We start from the raw sequence: 18,491 nt of genomic DNA, 5'->3' as shown, positions 1-18,491 counted from the left end.
CCCCTAACTAATTAATTTGCTACAATTTACAATAGATTCGCGATGCTTTCCTTACGCTACTATATTTAACTGCTTACGTCACTTTTACGTCTCCATTATTATTGGTATAATAGATATTCGGTTGCTAGATACACACACGACAGACTAGAGTCCCAGATAAACTTTACAAATCACAACAATAACAGTAACCCATATACACTTCGAAAGTCACTTTTACCGACCACATTTCTAAAACGTTGCATCCCTTACGATAGCTTACCCGTAACTGAACAAATTAAAAGAAATTAACAGATATAATATGTCAATTAAGCTATTCATAAACAATATGATGATGAAGTTAACGAATCTTAAAAGCCAGGCGCACGCATTTGCCTCAATCACCCATAAGTGAATTTATCAATTTACCCAATTTTTCCCTATTAGCGACAATGACTATTAGTGCAGCCATTAGTATATTAGTTTAACCAGACCAGATTCTTTAATGCAATTCACTCCAATATTGTCCAATTGTTGCTATTAAAACATTTTACACACTTAATGTACCAGTCAAATATGGGCCTCCAGTACGAAGGGTTGCGTTATGATACAAAGGTTCGTGATAAATACACGTTTTTATTTGTGATATTATAATTCTTAAAAATGTACGATATTACAATAATAAACCATCAATACGTTTTTATAAAATGGTGTTTAAAAATAAAGTGGGAATACCGCCTTATCCGGCAATTTAATTAGATGTTGGTAAATAATAGTAATTTTCTATGGTGTTTCTAAACTATATTACGGAATAAAAGTTGAACATAGATGACCTTGACAGCAGAAAATGGGTCACGATCCTAAGCGTCTATTCTAGGAAACGTCAAATTATTCGGAGTATAAAAAATTCTGTACGTATATGCTAATTATATTTTTATTATTTTTGCTAAGCATACAATTTGTAGTTAATTAAAATTAATGCAGGTCTACCTTTCATATTAGATTAGCAACATAGCACATGCTAAATATAAGTTTCATCTTTCATAATCAATTGATCGAATATTAGGTACATTCATTTTTTCTATAAGCTTTTACTTAGATCATAGTACTTTTTATCGAGTGATATCCACTGCTAAATAACTAACTTTTAAATAACCTTCTTTGGAGTTTTCTTTTTTATTTCGTCCCAATATTCTACATTTATAGTCTGTCGTGGACTAGCATAAGATTTTAGGTCGCCTTTTTTTTATTTTTTTTATAGATAACCCCTGTAATAGTTACAATACGTCCGTACCAAAATAACAATAGGTATTTACAACACAAAAAGAATAGTATTTATTATTTAATTTGACCTGAAAAACGTCCAGTGGTTTCGATCTTTACTTAAAATAATTATGTTTATTTAATATTATTCACAATTTGGTGCTTGATTCACAAAGTCCGTGATTTTAAATAACTTTAGGCGTTAATATTTCACTACTGTCATCAAGAAATTTTCTGACGGTGCAGTGTATCAAAGATATATCTACAAACGGTCATGTGATGATTTAAATTATGATCATCGAATCTTTTGAATGTGACTCTATAAGTATGTAAGATCACTGTATTGCATATGCTAGATCAGCGAGTTTTATTTAGGTCTTCCTACGAAGTGTACTTGTTGTTTGTCATCAAATGTATTTTTCCAATATTGTGTTTCCAATAGTATTTTCTTTCTTTTATATTAACCCTGCGTTGGTCGCATGGTTAAATGAACCACCATTAGTCGCAGGTGAGCGTGAAGCTCACTTGTCATGTATATGACTTATTTTGACATAACAAAAGGCATAAATATAATGATTTATTTATCAAAGCTAAAAAAGGGCAATATTTTTAACAAAATACAAAAAGGAATAAAACATAAAATATAAAGTTTGGTACATCTACATAAATAAGCATAATTCTGAAACAGCAACGAGAATAATAAAAAAAAAATATTCAGATTCAGGAACTTCGTCGCGTTCACACTCTGTGCAAATGGTGATTGTATGTTCTTTACAAATTGCTCTGGAATACTTGGCGCATTTTGACGCTGTTTTTCGATTTTTTTTCTTGGAGCAATAGGAGCATTTTGGCCTTGCACCTGCTTGATTTTCCTCAGGAACATCTCGTTTCTGTGTCAAAGGAAGATTCAGATATTTTTTAATTTGCAAAGTTAGCAGAAATGGCAAGTTTTGGGCCGCCCTTTTTTGCATATGTGGGGTAATGAGTTGTCTGGCTAAAATTTTCAGATACTCACGTCTCGGTTGGCAGGAATCTAATATATTTGATGTTTCCATTTATTCCAGCGATGTTTAGCATAGTAAAAAAACAGTCAATGGCCACCTACATGTGATTCTTGCCACTGAATAAAGGCTCTTCAGTTGGTCCACTGAATCTACTCCCGATTCTGGTTGATTGTAAAAAGTAACTACTGCTGATTTGCAAGATTCACCACTTTCCTCGTCTTTTTCGTCATATTCATGGAGGGTTGACAAAAGCAGGACATTCTAATTTTTTTTTGGGGCGTACGAAACTAATAAACATTCTTGGCCTTTCTTTAGTTGCAACAAATATTTCAGGAATTTCACGTTTGTTTTTTCTAATTGTCCCAACTAAAGTTATTTTTTTCTTTTTTAATTCTTCGGCTAAAGGAACTGACGTGAACCAGTTATCACAGGTTAAATTTCGTCCTGAATTCATAATGGGTTCACACAATCGTTTCACCATACTGGCTGGACTGTTATCAATACAAAATGGACCATCAGGCTGCTTTCCTGCGTAAATCTCCATTTTCACAGTATAAAATACACGACTCTCAGCCAAGGCAAATATTTTTATCCCGTATTTGTTTGGTTTACTCGGGATATATTGCCTGAAGCTGCACCTTCCACGGAAACCCTCCAGCATTTCGTCAATAGTACAGTTCTCACCAAGCGTGTAGCAGGCTTGGCATCTTTCTATAAATTTCTCAAATATATTTCTTATTGGAGCTAGCTTATCAATTAATTTGCATTCAGCTCTTGTGTGAATATTATCAAAACGTAGTGCTCGAAGCAACAAATAGAAACGTTTCAGGGGCATTACCATTTTGAATACCTCTGGTGCTGTATAATCGTTGCTCCATAGGTCATTTAGGTTAGTGTGTCGGGATTTCAAAACTCCTGCCATGTACCACAATCCAAACACTGCTTTTATTTCGTCACAGTCAGTATCTAAAACACCTCGTTCGCGTGTATAGTTGCTCTAATTTTCTCTAGGCACAAATTTGTGCACGTCACAATTTCTTCAATGATATCATCTGTTATGAGCAGGTTCCAACTTTCATATGGAGTTTTAGCATCCTTTGCCGCATGTTTCACTCCCGGTAGTTTGCTAATAATATTGTGCTGTCGAATACGGCTAGTTTTTCGCTCACGGTGAACTTTCCAAATGGTTTTTTTGTCTCTGTTGGTTTCAGTAGTACGTCTAATACTCGGAGGGGCTATACCGGCCAAATATTAAAGGGTTAGGTATCTATTGGAGTTAGTCTTAGTGAGAGCGCCCACCAAACTGGCAAGTGGCAAGTAGCAAGTAGCACGCGTCTAGCATGTTACATAAAATGTAACCAATGCAAACAAATGATTAGAATGAATGACGTCACTGTCATTTTGGTGTGCGCTGAATCATTCGTTTTCATTGGTTACATTTTAAGTAACATGCTAGACGCGTGCTACTTGCTACTTGCCACTTGCCATGCCAGTTTGGTGGGCGCTCTTCCTTAGGCATCTCATAATTACTCTTCAGGTCGAGCTTTGTGTGTGAGAGTACGGTCCAGGTAATTTCCAGGTATTTGAGACAGGGTAGCAATAGACACAGTTCTGTAAGATGCTGCATTGTGGGTGATCACCTTCTGTATACCCTTACATGTGTTAATGAGAGGGAGGTGATATGGCACAGTGGACGAAGTCACTTATATCGAATCTGCAGAGCTTGGCTGGACCGAGGGCACAGGCGCTTAAACTACTATCTGACCGAATTGGACAATTTTCTATATTGTGGGGCTTCGGACACTGTATCACATACCATTTTGGAATTCAGATGGGTGAGAGAGATGGAAGAGAAGATGGTCATGGACGAGCGATGGTGTGAAAAAATTCACAACTATGTGAAAAAGGTGCTGTCGATAAAACAGAAGAAAGAGCGGGAGCTAGATACAGTTCTAGAAGTTATCGAGGAGACATAACTGAGCCCGCAGAGGTAGGAAGGAAGAAGGATAGGTCGACAATACAGGGGTATATAAGTATAAAATAGAAAGTAAGAGAGGTGCAAATGGCGACAGGCATGAGAGAGCGACAGGGCAAGTCTAATGAGGTTAGTATCGAATGAGGTGCAGATGGACGACGAAAAATAGCACACGGGACAGCCTATCGCGGCTCTACCTAATGACGGTCGGGAAGTATACCGTATGCATAGGGAGAAAAGCTAAGGGGAAAATCTGATTGGGCAGATACGGACGTGGTGATCATATGGAATCGAGCAAAAGAAGAACATCGGGGAGAAGTAACGTTCTAACAGACGATCCCAACCCCATGCCCTAGTATGAGAGGAGTGTGGTTTAGCTGGTCCCTGCCACATCGGAGCCATGGAGGACATGGGGGTCCGACTCAGGACCAAGCTGGTCGACGTAACTCTGAAGGAACTTTTACTTTAGGAACCCAGCACTGTCGGAAATGTTTACCTTCGGCTTTTGTTTGCAGATTCCCTATCTAGTGATGGGGAAAAAAGGTATTTAGGGTAGAAAGTGTATTCTACTCCGCTCCCAGGTTTGGTTGGTTTTTTAGTCATTTTCCTGATAGAATTTTGTAAATTTACCAATCACGACGCTGAGTAATGGTTCTACTATTCCGAAGTCCTTCACGTGTACCACCATTGACAGATCATCAGCGTATAAGAAGCTTCTTGAATTTTGCCGTTGTTGTTGGTCGTGAGTCTAGATGTTAAAAATATTAGAGGCCGCTTTCTTGCAGAGGCCCATTATTTTGAGATCTCCACCGACTTTTTCTGCCTTGGAACACTACGTAGAACCTAGAGTTCTGCAAAAGGGTGCGAACCATGTCTGTAAACAGTGATCTGCCCTGGTTTCTCTACATGATGTTATTATAAAGCATTAAGAGTAATCTCTTCGCCGATATTTTTTATTTCTTTAACCAGTACATCATTTATCCCCTTTGTTTTGCCATTTTTACATTTTTCAATAGTTTCTTTCAGATCTTTTATTGTAAAAATAGGAGACATGTCATAGTTTTCTGCCTCATTATGACTCACAATATTTAGCATTTTCTTTTTTCTCTCAGTTTTTTCATTCGGCAGGAGTTATTGAGCATTCAGGCATTTCAGCAGCTGCCATGCCTTATGACTGCTTTAGCGGTTCAATTACACCATATTTTATTTTGAGCACTCTTTAGATTGCCGAAACTTTCGTTTATGTCCCTTTTACTCCATTCATCAGAGACGAAAATGCCACTGAACCTCTAAAAGTCATACGAACAAGCTGAATTTTGCCAAGAATATTAATTTTGGGACCCCAAAAAAGATGCAAAAAAGTTTACCACTTTTACCCCCGGGCTTTTCCCTAAAACCGGTAAAAACGCAAAAAAATCGATTTACCAAGAATCTGTACACCGTAGAAAAAAATGTTTTAAATAAAAAATGTAGCCAAGATAATTTTAAACAAAATTATTTATAAGCATTTTATGCAATATAAGTTTGAAGCGACCGTCGATTTTGCATGTCAGTTACGCGCGCGAAATCAATATTCAATAAAATATGTATCAGCTCGACGGTAAAAAATCGATATCTTTTGATTCAAGTGACCTATGGACAAAAATCAAGATGCTTTTTAAAGACAAAGAGTTCATATTTTGTATGCAGTTTTTGTATTTTGCCGCAAATAAACTCAGATTTTATACAGGTGTTAAATAAATAAACGTGGCGCGATTTTTGCCATTTTTTATGATTCTCACGAGATCAATACAATATGTCCCTTTCATTGACTGTCCACTATAAAGTTTCGATTACTAGTGCCTAACCTTTAAAACCTATAGCATGAAATTTTAGTTTTGAGTTTTGGCAACAAATGTGAGGCATTTGAAATATGCTCAAAAAACGCTGGATTTAAACTTTCACACAACAAAGATCCAAAACGTTTAAAACTTTTTTTTTAATTACACTAGTACGTATTTTAAAGGAACAAAACTTCTGCAATAAACAGATTAGACAGATTTTATTTTATCTTTATATGTATGAGTGTACGAATTTTCAAGCGTGCGGAACTAATGAGTAAATAGATGCCTGTATTCAAGGCAGTGTTCCGTAATTCCCACCATAGAGATCCGATATTCGTTTGAACGTTGGTACAAATACGTTGGCCTAGTGTGTACAAGAAGTACCTAAGTTAGAATTATTATTTGCAAGCGACAATTGTTGGTTTTTGGATAATACTAATTTTTATGTTCGTAAGTTTGGCTTGCAATTAAGACCATTCACGTTTCCATAGCCACAACAGTTTCGACTTGAACTACGATTTTATATCACTTGACGTACAAGATGATCAGTAGCACATGTTTAGTCGCAACTTTATTTATAAAAATAAGTGTGTACTACAAAAAAAACCGTTCTAATAAAATTTTATCATCTAAATGTTTGGATCTTTTAAAATTTTAATTAATAGTACCATTTCGTCAACATAATTAATATTGTTTTTCCTTACTCCATTTAGTTTAAGTACCGTTTTTTTTTCTATCTTTATATTCTTTGCCATTTAAAATAAATAATAACAGTTAATTAGTGTCAATAAATTACAGTAGCTGGTTCACATTTAACGATTCTTATTTGTTGGTATATTTTTAATACCTTGTTCTACTCAGTGTAGTTTCTTGAAAACATGTTTTAACAACTGATGAATCATTTGAGTCGCCTAGATTCAAAACCCGACAAGTCCAGGTAAATGAGATTTGAGATAATGAAGAAAAACTTGTAAAATCTATATCCTATTAAATAAAGCAGCGACTTTTTGAGAAAATTGAGGTTTTTGATAATAATACATAAAAAAATACTTTAAAAAAATCTAGGGGCCCCCAGAAAGAGGTAATTGTATGATATATTTTGGACATGTCGGGGTTTGCAGATGAATTTAATATTATGAAAGAAAAGAAAATCGAAATCTATTAGAAAAATAAGTTTAATTACTCAACAACGCAAAATAACATTTATCCACTATTTTATATTGCAAAGCTAACTGTTTCTGCTTCGCAATTATCTTCCTCTTCGTTTGTCTCACTGCCTTGTCCCTCCTCTATAGCTTCGTGGAATACTTCTTTGAAAAAGACCAGTTCATCTCTATCTTGCCATCCCTTTCCGTAGTGTTTCTCCATTAGCTTAGTAATACTTTTTTTCTTATCTTCTTTAATCGCTATCCCAGCCTTCAGTGTTCTTGGACTAATTTGTGAGACTTTTTTCCCTCTTTTGCAAAAGCTTTTGGGTGCGCATAAGTCAGTTTTGTAAAATGCCTCACCCCTTATGAGTGGTACTGTTTGTCCTCTTGTAATGATTACTCTCTTTGACGGTTGGAACTTAAAATGCCAATAGCCTGGTTGTTTTATTACTTTTTGAGTTTCAGCCTTCCAGTCCTTAATTGCAACACCAGTTCCAGCTCTGTAAACAGTGGCAAACTTTTTGATTAACTTTACATATTCATCAGGATGAACAATTACCGTGTGTTTTTTATAAATTCTTTCAATTTGTCCAAACACACGATCAGGGGGAATATAAGAATGCCCCACAACGGGAAACACTATCTCAATTTCCTTTATTTGTCTTGGAGCTTCAAACTGAAGTCAATAGCTCAGCATGGTGATGACCGTGGAATTTTTATTCTGTGCTCCACACCCATCCCGAATAAGCCGAAGAACACGTACATTATCCACAAAATTAAAATTTAAAAGGAAGTGGTGCAAGAACGACGATATTTCGTTTGAACTTCTATGATGGTGCAACTCCGTCCAAACATATGTCGTAACATTTACTAGAATTAATTTACTTTTTGAAGATCCACAAACTACAGTTAGGTGATAAAAATTATGTTGCATACTGAAATAAGCCGATTCATCCGGAAGTTTTGGTAGCGCCAAATTCTTCTGACAATCAAATGAAAATGTGACCATGTCATCTCTTTCTTCTTGAAGAAGTCTATAGAAACTCTCACTTCTTACTTTGTGGAGACGCTGTTGTGCTTCCAGACTAGTTTGTTTGCTTCGTCAGTCTCGCCTTTTATGCTGGATTTGTACTGTAAACAAGTTGAACATAAATCTGTCTTCGGAGTTCCAAAGCCAAAGTTAAAATTTTTGTTAAAATAATCTCTAAAGAAACATTCTTTGACTTTAAAGTCTTCGTTTTGGGCCATTTTGTCGTTGTATATTCTCCATAATTTTGAGATACTTAATTCAGCAGGAAAATGAATTCTGTTGAATGTTTTTGAACGGCAATAATGAGATTCCGCACATTTTAGGGACTTTTTTATAGATTGTTTTTTACCTTCGTTTTTTTGTCCAATTCGATCTCCTTCTTCGAATATCTCGATATATATTCGAATATTGGAAATCTTCTTTCGGTAGAAATAATCGAATGCTTCTTGTAGTTTTTCATAATGTTTAAAATTATATCTTTTTTAATTCCCAGAATACCTTGGAAAGCTGTTCGACATACAGGAACAATTAGGCTATCACTTCTCTTCAATTTGTAGGATAAAATACAAGATTTTGGTTTATTTTTGTAGTCTGTTCGTTTCCTTTGTCTTACCGGGATATGTGAGTCAATGTGGCGTAAAATAAACATGTCCTGTCCCCTTTTATCCTTATTTTGATAAAAAGCTGAATGAAAGTCTCTTACATCGTTCATGGATAGATGAGATGTACATTGAAATGGTTGATATGGCTTTCCCTTATGGCCGCAAGTGGGGTACACAGGTAATGTTTTGGCAGCATACCTAAAAATAATTATTTCATCACAAATAATGTACTAATTTATTGTAATATTATAGGTTATACCTTGCACGTTTTGCCTTTTCTCGTCTTGTTTCGACCTTCGCTCTTTTTCTAGCCTTTGTCACATCACACTGTTCTACATTAATATACTATCCAGCAGTATTTAAAGTTGCCAATGAATCCATTATTTTAGCAATTTCTTACACACACTGCAAACAACTTACTTAAAAGCATAAAATAAAATGATCTGCTTGGCTAACACGTTGTCAACCGAAATCAGGTGGCGAGTAAAATACTACGCGTCTATTGGCGGATTGGAAGTGTCGGCTTTTGCATTTAAAACGAGAATGGACCTGTCGGTATTTGCATATAAGGTACATTTTTGGGAGCCTATAATTAACGGATATGTCGGGATTTGCTTGATAAATGTATTATGGACTTGTAGGTTTATGTATTTCAAATTCTTATATCTAATAAAAAAGGTTTTGAAAAAATTGTGACTTGTCAGGTTTTGAATTTAGGCGACTGATTTTAGAGATACTGTGCCTTACTGTCTAACTTCACGTCCTAATTTAAGTTGAAGTACTTATTCATAAGATTTGTTTGTACTTTGTTTTATAAATATTTTTGCCGTTAAATTAATTAAATTAAATTTAAGTATAAACGTTATTAATGATGATCTTTCTTCTATTTTTAGCGTTTTCAGTTACACGATATTTTATTTTTATTACACTTTAACTACCTCGCTTCTAGCTTTTTTTGTTTTTCTTAATGGTTTTGCCTACGAGAACTCTATAGTTCTTATTTAACCTTTTACAGCTAATATTCGTTTTTAGATCAGGATTTTATATATTTTCAATTTTGTTTTTGTGTCCATACATTTTGACCTCTTTAGTGAGACCAGCTCATGATAGCATTTGTCTGATACCAATATTCTCCTTTTTATTCCAGAAGCATTATCGTAGCCAATATTTTGCTTACTGTAGATATGAATATATTTTATTTTGCATATTTTAATAAATAGGCCCAATTTTCTTGATCGCTTGTTAAAGGCTAATGAAAGTTTCTTTTACTGTATTTTTGTTTCGACCAATAATATCTAGATCGTCTATGTAGGCAAGTAATTATGTTACCGTATTGTTGATATTTGCGTCCTTTATAATTTTTTTAACGCTGTATTTATTGAAATAGCTGAAGAGGCAGCCTTTTCTTTAAAAGTAGGTTCCAAATCATGTTCTCCAGAACCAGACGAAAATAAAATGTCAAAATTTAAGGAATCTCTCCTTCAAATATTTCCGATGTCTAAAGCGCCTACATCACATGAATGCTAAAAAACGAAAAAGAGGAAAAACAGATGTTTTAAACAACTCACCAGTTATTGCAGCAATACAACTGGCACAGACAGAAAAGAAGGATAAAGAAATACTGAAGATGCTTAGGAAGAAAAATGAAATGATGAAGAGAATTATTTATAAAAGTGAAGAAAAGGGGAAATCAAAATAAACGAAAGCGACCATGAATCTGATGCAACTTGTCTTTACTGCAATGAACTATATTGAATATCCAAAACGGGAGAGGCCTAGGTGCGTTTTCAAAATTGTAGCAGTTGGTGCCGTACATAATCTGCAGGTGGAGAGAGAAAAATTAAAGTGTGATTAGTGTGAATTATGCATATAAATACTTTTTTTTACTACTAAATGAGTTTTTGAATTCATTTATAAATATTTAACTTTGAGGTCAAAATAAACCATGAAAAACAAAGTATGTCATCATACCCGACTATTCGGATATGATGGCATACTTTGCTTCTTTTTAAATTTGACCGTCTGGTTTTGTTTTATTTGCCAAAATCTTTTGTTATTACAAAGAGTAACGTGTTACTAATTTTTTCATGGTAAAAAGAGTCTATTATCTATTTGATTAAGGATTTTACAGACAATTTTTGTTAGGGGTGCCAACACAGACTGGTCATATATATATATATATATATATATATATATATATATATATATATATATATATATATATATATATATATATATATATATATATATATATAATAAACAAATAAATTCGTGTTCAAAATAATATTTTTATATTATTTGGCAGGTTAACAATAACGGCTATTCGGCACTATAACAATATTGATATTATATTTATTTATTAAATATGTATACACAGTTATATAAAAAAGAAGAATTGTTAGATGGACTCAGACATACACTTGTTGCGAGGCTGTATCATCTCGCCAATTAGGTTCAATTAAGACCCCATTAGAATCAATTTAGTTTTAACTCGCTCAATTGATGATGGCGTAGGGGTCACATGTACCAACAGTGTCATCTATGCGGGACATGCAATCATCACATATAACATGGACACTTCAAACGAAAAAATGTACGGAGACTTATTTTCGACCCACTCTTTTTGTAGGATGAAATATTGTAATGAATGTACACTCTGCGTCACACGTATTACGAACTGAAGAGCGGTGGTACACGGAAATACATTCTGTGAAACAATTATCTGGGATTGATATTTTTCTAGTATATTGTTAACATTATGTATGCATAAATTGTTACGTTGATTTATTATTCTATTTATTTATGTTGATTTAGAATAATTAAGCCTGTATTTAATCAGCTCGTTATTTATTATTCTAATCTTACCTAAAAACATTAGAAAAACGTTTTACCACTTTCATTGGAGTGAAGCTTTAAACGAAAACATTGGTGAATTATTGCAGTCTACAGAGGTCATTTGGACCTGTCTTTATTTAAATAAATTGGGTGTAGGTATAGCTCCTAATTTATCCAACCACCATCACATATCTTGATAATTCTATTATCGTCTTCGACATATATTTTTTAAACTCTATTTATAGTACATTTGCAAATGATTGATAGCACAAATTTTATAGGAAAAGTCTAAATACAGGGTTGGTCAATGCAAAAAAACATAATAATTGAGACCCTCTTATCTGAATTTTCACTCGACTTTAATATGACCATCCCGACAAATTTCAGATACATTACATCATAAAATAATCATACTAAGAACAACTAAGCGTGTATTGTCATCAACGTTATGAAAATAGTCGTTGACGACCAGATTCATCGGAATAGAAGCTAAAAAATCTGGGTCCAGGGTTTGTAGACGACATTGCAATGTTGACTAGGAAAAAATTTCCCAATACTGTTGCAAATCAGGTGCGATATGCCTATTATTATATAGAGAATTGTTATCTTAAAGAAAATCTTTCTGTGAACTCTTCCAAAACTAAAATAGTTGCCTTCGCTAATAAGAAAAAGCTTACTGGACTGAATGAGCTAAAATATTTGGGAAGGAAGTAAAAGGAATTAATGAGGTTAAGTGTCTAGGAGTAACCATGAACACCAAACGCAATTGGAGTGCTCATGTTAACTATATAACCAAAAACCTAATGGTTGAAAAAATAGGCAATCTGTAGGTTATACAGATTAGTGATACGATCATTAGTTACTTATGCTTCAGTACTTTAGTGGAAAAAGACAACTTTGTAATCTTGTGCGATCTCCGTCATAACCCTACAAAGACAAGCACTTCTAAATATAACAGGAGCCTTGAATATTACAGGAACGGCATCTTATATATTTTGGCGGTAGCCTTTATGACCATCCCGAGATTTAACAAGATTCGACAAGAAACAATTTATTGCCGTAACCGTTTCCGAGAAACAATGGTTACGTTCACTTTATGGTAAAATTACATAGCCATAGCTATATCTTGGCAATGAAAAGGGCTAGAAGGCCCATCTTGGACGCATATTTTATTGCTAATTAATTGTTGTTGATTGATACATTGACCAACCCCCAAAAACTACCTTATTATCTCCTAGCGCAAACATCACCCATGGTAATATCGAGATATCGCCAAAAAACGTTAAAACTAGATAAGTGCACATGCTTATCAAAAATTAGTCCCCAATTCAAATTTCTTAATATATAAGTGGAAAATGTTACATTTTAAAGTGAATTTAATGAATAAGCAATGTTTTACTTTTAATATATAAAGTTTATTGATACATATTGATAAAAAACACTTATTAACTAATCATCTTTATCTATAACCATAAAATATTTATATTCGCATTAGCCTAAATTACATTCACATAAAGGTACACAGTTGACTATATGCTGTTGTTTTGTAATTTTTATGGCAATTACAAGATCTTACCAAAATTTTATGTCTGGTGGTTTTCCAAACAGAATAATGTTATCAAAGTATAACTAATACTATTTCGAAATAATTCAGCTTGAAAGTAATAATGTAGAAGTAATATATGAGTTGCGTGACTATCTCGAATAATTTATCACAATGTTTTTTTATTGGTGTGCATTTTTGGAATTTCTTCAAATCACACTTGTCAAGGAATATCTTTTTACATTCGTAACCAGAATACAAAACCTTATTTTGTCACGTTGCAATTGAAAGTCCTTCACCAAAAATTTGCGAAATATTACCGGTACATTAGCAATTAATTCTAGGCAATTGACTTTTCTGGTTTCAACGTCCTTGTCCGATATCTCGATTTTTTCGAAGTGAGTCTTTCGGTAGAGGATGATGGGGTAGTTTTTGGGATTGGTCAATGTAACAATCAACAGAAATTAATTAACAATAAAATATGCCGTCAAAGAGGTCCTGTAGCCCTTTTCCTTGCCGAGATATATCTATGGCTATGCTAGCTTTACCGTAAAATTAGCATAACCATTATTTCTCGGAAACGGTTGCAGCAATAAATTGTTTCTTGACGTAAAACTTCAACGATTAATTTCTTGCTGTTTACTTTTCTAGTTTCATTGTTTTTGGCCGATATCTCGATTTTCCGGATGTGAGTTTTGCTCTAAGGGATGATTGGGTAGTTTTTGGGGATTTGTCAATATACTAATCAACGAAATATATATATATATATATATATATATATATATATATATATATATGTATATACATCTATACAAGGATGAGATAAAGTATGGAAATAACTAAATATCTTTGAAACAAAAGAGACGGCCTGTATATTTTTGCAGATTTTAAAAGTACTTGTTATTCCTAATTTATATATACCAAGTTTGGTAGAAAGAGTTCCAAGGGTAAAAGAAGATCCTTCAAAAATAACAGGAATGTTCTCAACAAGAATGGAGATGACCCAGAGACATTCCAAGTTTCGTCAGCAGAAGAAACAGTTTTAATAAAAATTGAAGAAACTGCTCAAATTATTAAAGAAGCAGCTAGATATAGCAGAAGCTCACATATCCATTTTGTAAGGCCGAATTTAGACTGTAATTTATTACGGAATAAGATATATTGACAAATCTCCAAAAGCTAAAAATCGAGATATCGGCCAAAAACGAAGAAACTAGAAAAGTGAACCGCAAGGAATTAATTGCTGTTACAATAAGGACATATTACTAATTACTACAGTTAATCTATAAGCTTTAAATAAGAACCTATGACTACTACTGACGGACTAAGTGTTTTATCACTAAGTTATAAATTAAAGGTACAGTAAATGAAAAATAAAGAGTCATATTCTGTTAAATAACTAAATGTCTTTCAAGAAATCAATTGAACTAGAAACTTGATCGGGTGAGTTTAAATCGTCTTTAATATTTGACATAAGTTTATGTTGCACTCTGTGTTTCGTGTACCGGGGACACTCGATAAGGATATGTTTCACAGTTTGTACACTTAAGCAGATTTGGCAATTGGGTTTCAGCTCGGATTTCATTAAGTAGTTATATGTGAATCGGGTCCAATTCTTAATCTTTGAATGACAGAGTTTTTTTTCTAGAGATTGTTGGAAGTTCAAATTTTTTAACAGTTTGTCGGATTTCATGTAATGTACTCTTGATTGTGTTCCAGTGGGATTGTCAGGTTTGATACTTTTGTGGCTTGAACAGTTGCTTTAAGTCATTACGGATTTGAATATGTTGGACTTTTGAGTATTCACTGTTTATGCAAGAAGCTTGTTTGGCAACTTGGTCTGCTTTGAATCGAGTTTAGTGACGAGAGAGAGTCTGTGCATATTGTTTGGTTTTTATCATCTGATTTTAGGTTTTTAAAAGCTAGTAGCGCATAAAGTTCTCCAGTCTACACGCTGCATAAATTCGGTAATAATTTCTTCACATGTGGCAACGGCACATCCAATGCCTGCTTCGTTTTTGGAGGCATTTGTATACAATTTTTTGAAATTGGTTCCTGCTTATGATTTCTTTAAAGCGTTGCCGTATGAGAAGGCTTGAGGTTTCGTGTTTATTGTATGCTAAAAAAAAAAGTGATTGAATGTGGGATTGGTCTATTTCAAGGAGGAGTATCCAAGATTGAAAAAGGATGTGTTTTAGTAAGATCGATGGTTTCTCTTGGAGTTAATTTCTGGATGTCTACTATTAATTGGATCCTTTGCGGGGTCTCCGGAGGCAATGTTGAGGTAAATAAACGATAAACTGGATTGGATAGATTTGCGGATACAGAAGCAAAGTAAGATCGTGAAAGATACTTTTGTCGAATCCAAAGAGGTAGTTCATTAGCCTCGCAGTAAAGGCTGTCTACAGGACTAGATTTAAAAGCGCCGAAGCAAAGAAGAATGGAAGTGTTATGCACAGAGTTTAGTAGCTTTAAGTCAGATTTTGTTGCAGACATGTATATGAAGCTGCCGTAGTCCAATTTTAAGTGGATTAAAGCTCTATATACATTAAGTAAGATACTTTCGTCCGCACCCCATGTGTACTTCGATAGTGCCTTGATGATATTGAGTCTCTTTATTGCATTGCCCTCTACTACATTAATATACTGTTTCCAAGTTAGCCTACTATCAAACGTTAAACCGAGTATTTTATGATGAGTAACAAATTGCAATGGAGTTGCGTTGAAGGTAATAGTTGGAATTTGGCTACAGGGTATTCTACTAAACCGTAGTAATTTCGATTAAATGGTTGAACAAGCTAATCCAGTTTTTTTGAAACATTCGCTAAGTTGATTTACAGCGGTCTGGAACACGTTGCATGTGGCGATTATATTTTTTTTTCTTATTTCCCTGTTAACGTTATAAACGTTAAAAAATTAGTGCAATTGACTGAACTCGGAAAAAGTGCAGTGTATGAGACAATAAAGAATAAAACATTGCATAGATATGAGACATAGACCAGTTTCGGGTAGACCGCGTAAGATTCGTGGAAACAATTTAAATGTTTAGTGGCTTTAGGACGACAAAATCCGCGCCTAGGGTTTCGAAAATAAGCGAACAGTTAATGGTACTGTCGATAGTGTCAAATATTGTGACATCTTAAATGGTTTTCTTCTTGAAACGGCTCATTTTTTATATCCAGAGGGGTGGCGTTTTCAGCAAGATAATGCAAGATGCCATACTTCTGCTTATACTCAAGCTTGGATGCAAGAACACGAATTGGCAACAATTCCGTGGCCAGCAGCATCTCCAGATCTTAGCCCCATTGAAAACATATGGGGACTGATGAAGATTGAAGGGGAACGAGCAGCACCACGAGATAAAGAAGGTTTGATTCAGTCAGTTTTACAGACCACCACAGGAACACCATTACCGAAAATTATGGCCTTGAACTAGTTTCGGGTGTACCTGGACGTTTAGTTAACTGTTTAGATTTAAATGGAGGTTGTATAAATAAATGAGATGACTTATTTGTTAAAATTTGATATTTCAAGTGATAGAAATAAATACCGTAAAATTATAATTCTGCTTTCTTTTTCCCGATACTTTCTAGACGGACTATATGTATTGTTATATTTCATTTTATCAATCAAAGATTGATTTAACGTTTTTTCCTTATTTCCCTGACAATATAAAATAAGGTCATCTGCGTATATCAAGTGCTTGACTGGTGGACAAATACTCAAACAAATATCATTTATTGCAAGAATGAACAGTGTTGTACTGAGTACAGAACCTTGTGGGACCCCATTATTTTGCTTGTATGTCTCTGAAATTTCGCCATTTGTTTTTACTTTAAGCGTTCTTTGTCGTAAAAAGTTTTTATGAAGGAGTAAATATTTCCTGTTATCTTATATTGACAAAGCTTTTAAAGCTGCTTCTTTATCAAACACAGTTCAGATCTTGTTTATTTGAAAGAGCGGAAGCTATTTGTATTTGTAATAGCACTAAATTGTCAAGAGTTAAACGGTGACGTCTGAAACCGGATTGTGCTGTGTCAATTATTGCATATTTTTCAAGAAGCCATGTTAATCTTGAATTAATCATTTTCTCGAACAGCTTACATAATGAACAGGTAATGGAGATAGGTCTGTATGATTATGGTAAGTTTGCGGGTAGATCGGATTTTTTATTGGTATGATAATTGATTAACGCCACAGTCTGGGTAATTGTTGAGTATGCCATATCCTGTTATCAAGATTCAGCAGTATTGCGAGGCTGGAATAAGATACATTTTTGATCAGTTTAATTGGGATATTGTCTGGTCCAGCGACAGAGTTTGTACAAGAAGCTAGTGCAAGTGCTAATTCTTCTTAAGTAAAGGGAACATTGATAGCGTCAATAGCTTGTCTACTAATTACGTGCTCCAGTTGTATTTATTGAAATGGGTTCTCTTATAATCGGTATTAGTTCGTTTATAGGACTAGTAGTTATTTTCTCGTTTGATATTTGAAGTATTACGACTCTTGTCAAACCTTCAGCACAGGGATGTGTTTCGAATATTTTCGCTAGTGGCCACTTTCCCGGCGAAGTTTTATGCTCCTTTAATATTACCATTTTTTTTCTACGTTTGTCATGGGTTTGGATGTGACAAGTAGTCATGTTTCCAAATGTTCCAAAAATCTCTCTTTACTTTTTCTAACTGCCTCCATCTTTGTGGCATATTCGTATATATGCTCAATTTCTTCCTTCTCCTGCACATTTTGTGATTTAAATACCGGATTGTCGATCTAGAACTGCAGGACTCTCGACGAGTGAAATTTCAGTACCCTTCTAGCCTATCCTCGTGCAGCTTCATGCTCGACGTGGGTTCCACCATTATGGTCGAATCATATTAAATGTGTCTACCACATTATCAGGAAAGTAGTTTGTTTAAGTCTGCAATTTTTGTTTTTTTTTCGTGCTCTAGTTGTCTTTTGTAAACTCTCGAAGGGCCAATGGATACAATCGATGAATAAATATATTTCGAATGCCCTTATGTCCAACTTCGTCGTTTGACGACGTGAAATAATTTCTGAAGTCGTGGAGTAAATGTTTTATTGGTAGCTAATAAGTACATTCGACGGAACTTCAAACAACGATTTCCGTATGATGTGAATTGTCTAATTAGACTACGTGCTAAATAGTGTTCAACCCCAATTTATAACCTCAGAAATAATGGACCAACTCATCACAAAGTCAATTGTCTTGTACCGTGTAATTTGCAACTTTGTACAAGTATTTTGGAAGCAGAAAGTTTTGCAATAATTTAA

At 34.3% G+C, this 18,491-nt stretch overlaps 1 long non-coding RNA gene across 1 annotated transcript in view; it reads left to right on the top strand.

Annotated features, from left to right (window-relative positions):
* The first annotated feature begins 464 nt into the window (after positions 1-464).
* Positions 465-18,491, top strand: part of LOC140434793 (uncharacterized) — a 29,672-nt gene continuing 11,645 nt past the window's right edge. The window contains exon 1 of the long non-coding RNA XR_011950087.1: positions 465-887. This is a non-coding gene — a long non-coding RNA (uncharacterized lncRNA). The remainder of the gene's footprint in view (positions 888-18,491) is intronic.

This window comes from Diabrotica undecimpunctata, chromosome 2 (assembly GCF_040954645.1).
Source record: "Diabrotica undecimpunctata isolate CICGRU chromosome 2, icDiaUnde3, whole genome shotgun sequence".
Lineage (NCBI taxonomy): Eukaryota > Metazoa > Arthropoda > Insecta > Coleoptera > Chrysomelidae > Diabrotica > Diabrotica undecimpunctata.
This window is presented reverse-complemented; position numbering and strand designations above follow the sequence as displayed.